Source organism: Rhinolophus hipposideros, assembly GCF_964194185.1.
Source record: "Rhinolophus hipposideros genome assembly, chromosome: 14".
Taxonomy (NCBI): Eukaryota; Metazoa; Chordata; class Mammalia; order Chiroptera; family Rhinolophidae; genus Rhinolophus; species Rhinolophus hipposideros.
In genome coordinates this window covers 19,311,828-19,320,307 of record NC_138060.1, presented here as the reverse complement: position 1 = coordinate 19,320,307, position 8,480 = coordinate 19,311,828, and the positions used below count along the sequence as shown (strand labels likewise).

At 36.8% G+C, this 8,480-nt stretch overlaps 1 pseudogene across 1 annotated transcript; it reads left to right on the top strand.

Annotated features, from left to right (window-relative positions):
* Positions 1-3,531: 3,531 nt before the first annotated feature.
* On the top strand, positions 3,532-4,202 carry LOC308507348 (high mobility group protein B3-like; annotated as a pseudogene). Its single transcript has 2 exons — positions 3,532-3,541; positions 3,696-4,202. The product of its transcript is annotated as a high mobility group protein B3-like (transcript).
* Positions 4,203-8,480: the final 4,278 nt, after the last annotated feature.

Here is an 8,480-nt window from a genome sequence, read left to right as displayed (position 1 = left end):
ATTTAAGTCCTGGCTCCAACCCTGGTGAGCTGTGTGTCCTTGAGCATGTTTTTTAATTCCAAGCCTTGGTTTCTTCATCTGTAAAGTACAGATTCTGAGACTGCCTCTCTCCCACGGCTGCCGTTGTCAGGTCGAATGAGATGGGCATAGGAAGTGCTCAGCACACCAGCTGGGGGACTTCCACTTCCGTGCTCTTCAGGCCCTGTGGGTTCCTGGTGCGGTTCCCAAGCCTCTCGGTGAGGCTACCTAAGACCTCTCTGCCTAGACAAACCTCAACACACAGGGCCTGTGGAACTCGGTCTTGCTGCCTATTGGGCTCCCTGGGGACAAGGGCACAGCTCCCCCTTTTTCAAATGCCCAGAATTATCTGGGAGAGATTGTCTTCCTCTTTAACAGGAATTTGGCTCAGAGAGACAGAGTGCAGGGCCCCTTCTCAGGGGTGATGCATGATATTTTCCCTCCCACTTCCTTCTTTCCTACTTGCTCTTTCCTACCAAGCTGATGGAATTTTGATCCAGCCTGAGGTGGGGTAGGGGAGCTGTTAGACATGAAAGCCATCTCCTACCATGCATTCTTGCAAATCTTTAAGGAGAGGCTTTTGATACTCAAAAGCCAACCATTGATATCTATATTTGTTGTGTTGTATTTCAAAATATTATCCTGCTATAGGAGCATGGCTTTATTTTGTAGAGAATGCTAAGCAACGCAATACACTTGGTTGCTTTGCTAATCTCTGTACAGGAGTCTGTGAGCTCCTCAGTCTTTGGTGCCCCGCACAGTTTGTCTGTCTGATACACAGTAAGCACTTCATATATGCCTGTTAAATGACAGTCTTTCTTATCCCAGAGATATTCTGCTCCAACTTGTTAAATGTGATTTTCAAGGTCCTTGACAATAGTTTTTGTGAGCAAAAGAGATTACTCATAAGTAAATTTGATTTTTAAATTAGTCTTTGATTGACTAAAGTTAGAATAAAAAAACCACCTGTATTACTTAAGCTTTTATGCTTAGATTACAAATCTTATTACAGTCATGTGTCACGTAACACTGGGGGTACGTTCTGAGAAATGCATCATTAGGTAATTTTGTCATTGTGGGAACATCGCAGAGTGCACTTACACAGAGCTGGAGGGTATAACCTACTACTGTAATTGTATGTGCTGTACTTTTATACGACTGGCAATGCAGTAGGTTTGTTTACACCAGCATCACATTACAAACATGTGGGTTATACATTGTGCTTTATGATGGCTACCATGTCACTAGGCAATACAAAATTTTCAGCTCTATTAAAATCTTATGGGACCACAGTCACACATGAGGTCTGTTGTTGACCAAAACATCCTTATATGATGCATGATTCTGTGTGCCATAATGAGCATTCTCTGTGATGGTGGCTTTGCATGAGCAGTAGATGCTTTGCTTTTTAGTGGTTTTGATCATTCCCATTTACCTGAATGGAAAACCAGAGCCATGAATAAACAAAAATATGAATTGAAGAATTTTATGGAGAAGACCTTAGAGATCATCTAACCTAACCCCATCCATTTTTTTTTAATAAGTAAAGAAAATAGGAAAAAAAAAATAGGAACCGTATGAGGGCAGTAGCTTTAGCCAAGGTCACAGAGGCAGGTGATAGCAAGGCCTTCATTGAGATGTAGTCAGGTTGGATGGGGAGCAAATGTGACAGAAGAGAAGAAAGAAAAGAGAAGGATGGTTGTTTTGGATAGCATAGTTATTTTATTGGTACTTCAGCATCTTCTAATTCTGGGATGATTTAAAAATAAGTATAGTAATGTTTAAGACTCTCAGGTGTGTAGTATTCATATTTTCAGGTTAAGGAGTCGGTACATGTTTAGCATTTTATATTTTGGCGTTTTTAAACGTATAATGTTGAAGAGAATTTGCCTTAATGGAACAAGAGATCATCCTTGTAACTCTAATTTTAAATGTGAACTTGATTTAGACTTGTGATTTTAAGTTCAAATTTTAATTTGGAGTGAATAATAGAACTAAAGATTTGCCATATTTATAAGTGCAATCTATTAAATTTATAAGAGTTATTTTTAAGTATTCAGGCAGGTTTTGTTAAGCCAGATAATTACAGTACTTAAAAGGAAATGGAATACATTAAATTTATAAAAGCAGTTTGAAAGTTGTTTAACCAAGTTTGTAAATGAGACCAAACATTTATCAAAGGCCCCTTAAAAGTGACTTTTATAACTTACTGGGCTTCTGAACAAAATATGTATTATAAAATATTCTAAGGAACACACACACAGAGACACACAAAACTGTTAGAACTAATAAACAAGTGCAAGGTTGCAGGATACAAGATCAATATACCAAAATCAATTGTTTTTGTGCATACAAGCAATGAACAATCCACAAATGAAATTAAGAATATAGTCCATTCACAATAGTATCAAAAATAATGAAATACTTAGGAATAAATTTTTAAAAAGAAATTCAGGACTTGTGTACTGAAAGCTACAAAACTTTGCTGAAGGAAATGAAAGAAGATTTAAGTAAATGGATAGACATGTCACATCCATGGATTGGAAGACACAGTATTGTTGATATGTCAATCATCTCCAGATTGATCGATAGATACAATGCAATTACTGTAAAATTCCAGCATGCTTCTTTTGGGCAGAACTGACAAGCAGATCTTAAAATTTCTGTGGAAATGCAAATACCGAGACTAGACCAAACAATTTTGAAAAAGAAGGATGAAATTAGAGGATTGTCATCTCCCAATTTCAAAACTTACTAAGTTCCAGATAACACAGTGTGATATTGGCATAAAGATAGATATAGAGGGGGGTGGAGGGTGTGAGATGAGGGTAAAGGGAATCAAATATATGGTGATGGAAGGAGAACTGATTCTGGGTGGTGAACACACAATGTGATTTATAGATGATGTAATACAGAATTGTACACCAGAAATCTATGTAATTTTACTAATAAATGTCACCCCAATAAATTGAAAAAAAAAGAAAAAAGAAAACATGAAAGACAAAGGGAGCTCCATTCCAATGGGAATGTAGAAAACATGAATAAATCATAACGTGCTGATGTTAAGGGATTAGTAGAGGTCAAGTGGACTTCAAGCTATACGGCAATTTCTTACGTGGGCATTTTATTAGAATTTCATTTCTCTTAAGAAGGATAAAGAGTTTTGCATCTTGTATTATTCTCAGATAAGGAATAGTAATTTGAATTGACATAAAGATGCACCCCATGCAGAATTTTAAAAACATCAGTCTCCCCTCTTATCCATAGTATTTTGTACCGTCAGGCTCTTGCTGTAGTTTTTATGAACAGGATTCAAATAAATTGTCTCTTTTTAAAAAAAAAAAAAAGAAAAAGATAGATATATAAATACAAGGAACAGAATTAAGAATTCAGAACTAAATCCTTATATCTATAGTCAATGGATTTTTTTTACAATATGCTAAAGTAATTAACTAGGGAATTAAACAATTTTTGTCAATTCAACAGTGGTGCTGGGGTAATTAGATATCCATGATGCAAAAAGGTAAACTTAGACTCTTCCTTCGTATTGTACACAAAAATTAACTTAAAATGGGTGGCTGTGGTGGAGGCAGCTGGCGTGAGGCCGGGAGCACTGAGTTACTGGTGGTACCCTGCGCTGCCCAGACTAGAGAACAACACAATCAAGATGGCTTAAGGTGATCCCAAGAAACCCAAGGGCAAGATGTTAGCTTGTGCCTTCTTTGGGCAGACACGCAGAGAGAAGCATAAAAAGAAAAACTCAGAGGTCTGTGTCAATTTCGCAGAATTTTCCAAGAAGTGCTCTGAGAGGTGGGAGACAATGTCTGAGGAAGTCTAAATTTGATAAAATGGCAAAAGCAGATAAAGTATGCTATGATTGGAAATGAAGGGCAATGGACCAGCTAAGGGAGGAAGAAGAAGGACTTTAATGTCCCCCAAAAGCCACCGTCTGGATTCTTCCTGTTCCATTCAGAATTCTGCCCCAAGATCAAATCCACAAACACTGACATCTCTATTGGAGATGTGGCAAAGAAGCTGGGAGAAATGTGGAATAACAAGTGACAGTGAAAAGCAGTACTTACAACAATAAGGCAACAAAGCTGAAGGGGAAGTATGAGAAGGATATCGCAGACTATAAAGCTAAAGGAAAGTTTGATGGCGCAGAGGGTCCTCCTAAAGTTTAGGGGCAGGGATGGGGGTGGGGCTGGTGGGGGGGGTAAGGTGGAAGCCCGTGAGGAAGAAGATAAAGAGGAAGAAAAGGAGGAGGGGAAGAGGGAGGACGAATAAACAAACTGTTTATCTGCCAAAAACTTAACTTAAAATGTATCACAGACAAATGTAAGAGTTGAAACAATAAAACTCTTGGAAAAAAACATACAAGACAATATTCAAGACCATTAGGCAAAGTTTCCTTAAGTACAATACAAAAAAGCATAGTCAGTGAAAGGAAAAATTGATAAGTTAGATCTCATCAAAATTCAAAACTTTTGCACTCCAAAGGACACCATTAGGAAAATTGAAAGACAAGAAACAGACTGGGAGAAAATATTTGCAAAACACATAACCAATTAAGGATTCCTATTAAGAATTAACAAACACATAATAAATACAATTGACTTATAAGATAAATCACCCAATCGAAAAATTGGCAAAAGATATAAACTGACATCACACACACACACACACACACACACACACACACACACACTGCCTAAGAAGTACACGAAAAAATGCTCAATATTATTAGTCTTTAGGGAAATGCAAATTAAAACCACAGTGATATACCATTTCACAATCTCCAGCATGGCTGTAGGACAGACCATAACAAATGTGGGAGAGGATGTGGAGAAATGGGAACCTTCATACACTGCTGATGGGAATGGAAAATGGTGCAGCCACTGTGGAACCACTTTGCCAGTTTCTCAAAAAGATAAACATAAAACTACTATATAATATGCAGTTTCACTTTTAGGTAGCGAGAAATGAAAGAGAAATGAAAACATAAGTCCACAGGAAGATTTTCACACAAATGTCCGTAACTGTTATTTATAATAGCCCCAAATTGAAACAACCTAAATGTCCAATCAACTGGTAAACGGATAGACAAAATATGGCATATTCATACAATGGATACTATTTAGCAATTAAAAAGCAATGAAGTACTGACACATGCTAATCATAAGTGAACTCCAGAAACATGATGCTAAGTGAAAGAAGCCAGACAAAAGAGGCCACATACAGTATGATTTCATTTATATGAAATGCCCAGAAATATAGAGACAGAAAGTAGATTAGTGATTGCTTGAGGCTCAGGATTAACTGTTAATGGGCAGGAAGGACCTTATTGGATGGATGAAAATGTTCTGGAACTGATTTATGATGGTGTACCACTTGGTAAAGTTGCCAAAAATTACTGAATTGCACACTTGAGAGAATTTTATGATATGTGAAATATACCTCAATAAAGTTGTTAAAGAAAAAGCATGTGACTTTGGGCGTGTAGCTAACTTCTCTGTGCTTTAGCTTTTCATCTGTAAAATGGGGATAATGAAAGTATTTACTCCATAAGGTCATTGAGTAGATCAGGTGAAAAAATGTGTGTACTAAATTTAGAGTGCCTATCATATAGCAAACACTAAATGAAATGTTAGTTTCTAGGATTATTTCAAAGGATCAGAACAAAGTTCTGAAGGACTAAGAGTTTGTTTCTTTTATGGAAGATACTGATACATTAAAAAACCACTTGAAAAGACCTGGAAGAACTTTAAATGCATTTTACTAAGTGAAAGAAACCAATCTGAAAAGGCCACATCCTGTATGATTCCAAGTATATGACATTCTAGAAAAGGCAAAATTGTGGAGACAATAAAAAGATCATTGGTTGTCGGGCTGGCAGGGGGTGTAGGAGGGGGTCAAATGAATAGGTGGAACACAGAGGACTTTTAGGGCAGTGAAAATACTCTGTATGTTACCGTAATGATGGACACATGTCATTACATATTTGTCAAGCTCATAGAATGTACAATACTAAGCATGAACTGTAATGGAAAATATGGATCTTGGGTGATAATGACTTGTCAGTGTGGGTTCATCAGTTGTAATGAATGTGCCCCTCTTGATAATGGGATAGGCCGTGCCTGTGTGGGGGTTAGGGGGTGTATGGGAATTCTTTGTGCCTTCTACCCAGTTTTGCTGTGAACCTAAAACTATTTTAAAAACTAAAGCCTTTATAATAATAATTAAAAACAAAAAACAAACAAACAAAAAAAACCCAAAACCTATTTAAACCTCTTTTCCAACCTGAAATTGTCTATCTATAGCATGGAACGACTCGTAGGAAAGAAGAATCTTGTGGGAAACAGATAAAATTTGGCTTAACATGTCAAATAGGCAAAACAATTCATTTTAAGGGATAATGAAACTAGAAAGACTTATCATTTCTATTTATGAAATTCCAGCTCAGTAGAAATGAAAGATTTTGTTAGCCAAATTAAACTTCAATCAAGATGCAATATGTAAATGTTATTTTAATTTTAACATGTTTAAGTATATCAAAGTTTATATGATTCCAAAGTCAAAACTACACAATAAAGTACATCAAGAAGTCCTGCCTCTATCCTCATTCCCTCTACCTTCTCTCCTTCTTCCCTCTCTTAGTAATAATTTTTTTAGTTTTTTGGATTATCCGTCATTTTTTTCAAGTATAAACAAACATGCATATTTTATTTCTCCCCTTCCCTTTTCTCACCAAAAGATACCACACAGTAAACCTTGGCCCTCTGCTCCTTTTTTCCCCCTTATTTGACAATAGGTCCTAGTGATTATGCCGTGGTGGCTGAGATGCTTCCCCTCCCTTTGTTTCGGTGGCATGGTATTCTACGGTGTAGTGCCCATGGTCTATGTAGCCAGTTTCTTGGTGATGATCATTTGGATTGTTTCCGTCTTTTGCTATTACGCTTAATGCTGCAATGCATTGCCTTCAAGTTGCAGTAAATTTAAGGTGCCAACGCTGAACATTCCTTGGCATCTGAATAAGTTTGTCCTTTGGCAAGCAAGCCAAGTTAACTATGGCTTATATAACTGATCCGGTACTGTTTGTGAAGCAATTCCATTTGGACTACTTGTTGGTTTGAATCCCTTTGAACTTGTTCATTTTTCCAAGCTCCTAAAATGTTTTGGAAACAAGTCCTTGATAGTAAATGTCATTTCCTATAACCATCTTATGTAAACATTGAATTAATACCTACAACCAAATTGTTTGCCTATCTTTAATTAGTATTTCTGGGACTTTCCATTTTATTGTATCAATTCTGGACAGTCTGTCCCTTGTTAAAGTGTGGGAATTTGGGGTCTAACAAAATTTATGAAGTCACGTGTCAGGTGTTTGGAGTTTGACAGAGCCTTTAGATATATTTTGTAGACTTTTAAATGTCTTGAGTGTTTTACAAACATTTATATTTTTAACTTTTATTGATTTATTTTATTTAAGTTATTTGTGTTTACTGGAGAAAAATTAAGAAAATTCAGACAAGCAGAATGAAAAAAAAAAAAACTGCCTATAATTCCAACCCCCAGAGATAACCAATATTAGCATTTGGATGCCTATCCTTCTAAACTTTTTCAGTGAATATAAACAGCCTCCTTCCCCCAACACACATGCATATGTAATTTTTTCCTCTCTTATCCTGTATGTAGTTCCAGGGATTTTCTACTTATTTAGGATTTATCCTCTTATTAGGATTTATTAGTATTTATCCTTTAACTTTGCTGTTTACACCTACAGATATTTTTCTGTTTCCCCATCAAAATTAGGTCTTTGTATTTCTCTCTATAGTGTTTACCTTAGAAATAGAAAATCAAATATTTTTGTTTTATTTTCTGGATGAATTAATTGAAAGCCTTCAAGATTTGTTTTCCATGGTCTTCTAAGTCCTTGAACTGCCCTTTGTGTGTTCGCCCAGGCGCAGGGGTGTCCAAACTTTTTTCAACGGTTTTCACCAAGGGCCGTATGCGGTAAAATACACAAACAGCCGGGCCACTCACTCGAGGTGAAGTACGTATTGCCTCACCTGGTTTATTTAAGTAAACTAAATATATTTTTGAAATTTGCTGTGGGCCAATTAACAATGGATCGCGGGCTGCAGTTGGTCCGCGGGCCGCAGTTTGGACACCCCTGGACTCTAGATGGATACATGCAAAACTTTTGAGAGTTTTGGATGGGAAAAATTTGAATTGTTACAATGGAATTTATTAGTTTTTGAGGAGATGAAAATAAGAGAATAATTAATGTCTGACTGCATTGAGAACAACTGGGATCGAGTTGTTCTCTGAATTCCAGTAGAAGCCCAAACAAATTCAGTTTCGGGCTGAGCCAGGCCTGCAGCTTTCTGTAGCCCATTTCTGGTGGATACCATAGAGTCCTGACCTATGTATTAATAATTCTGTTCTTGGATATTAACAGC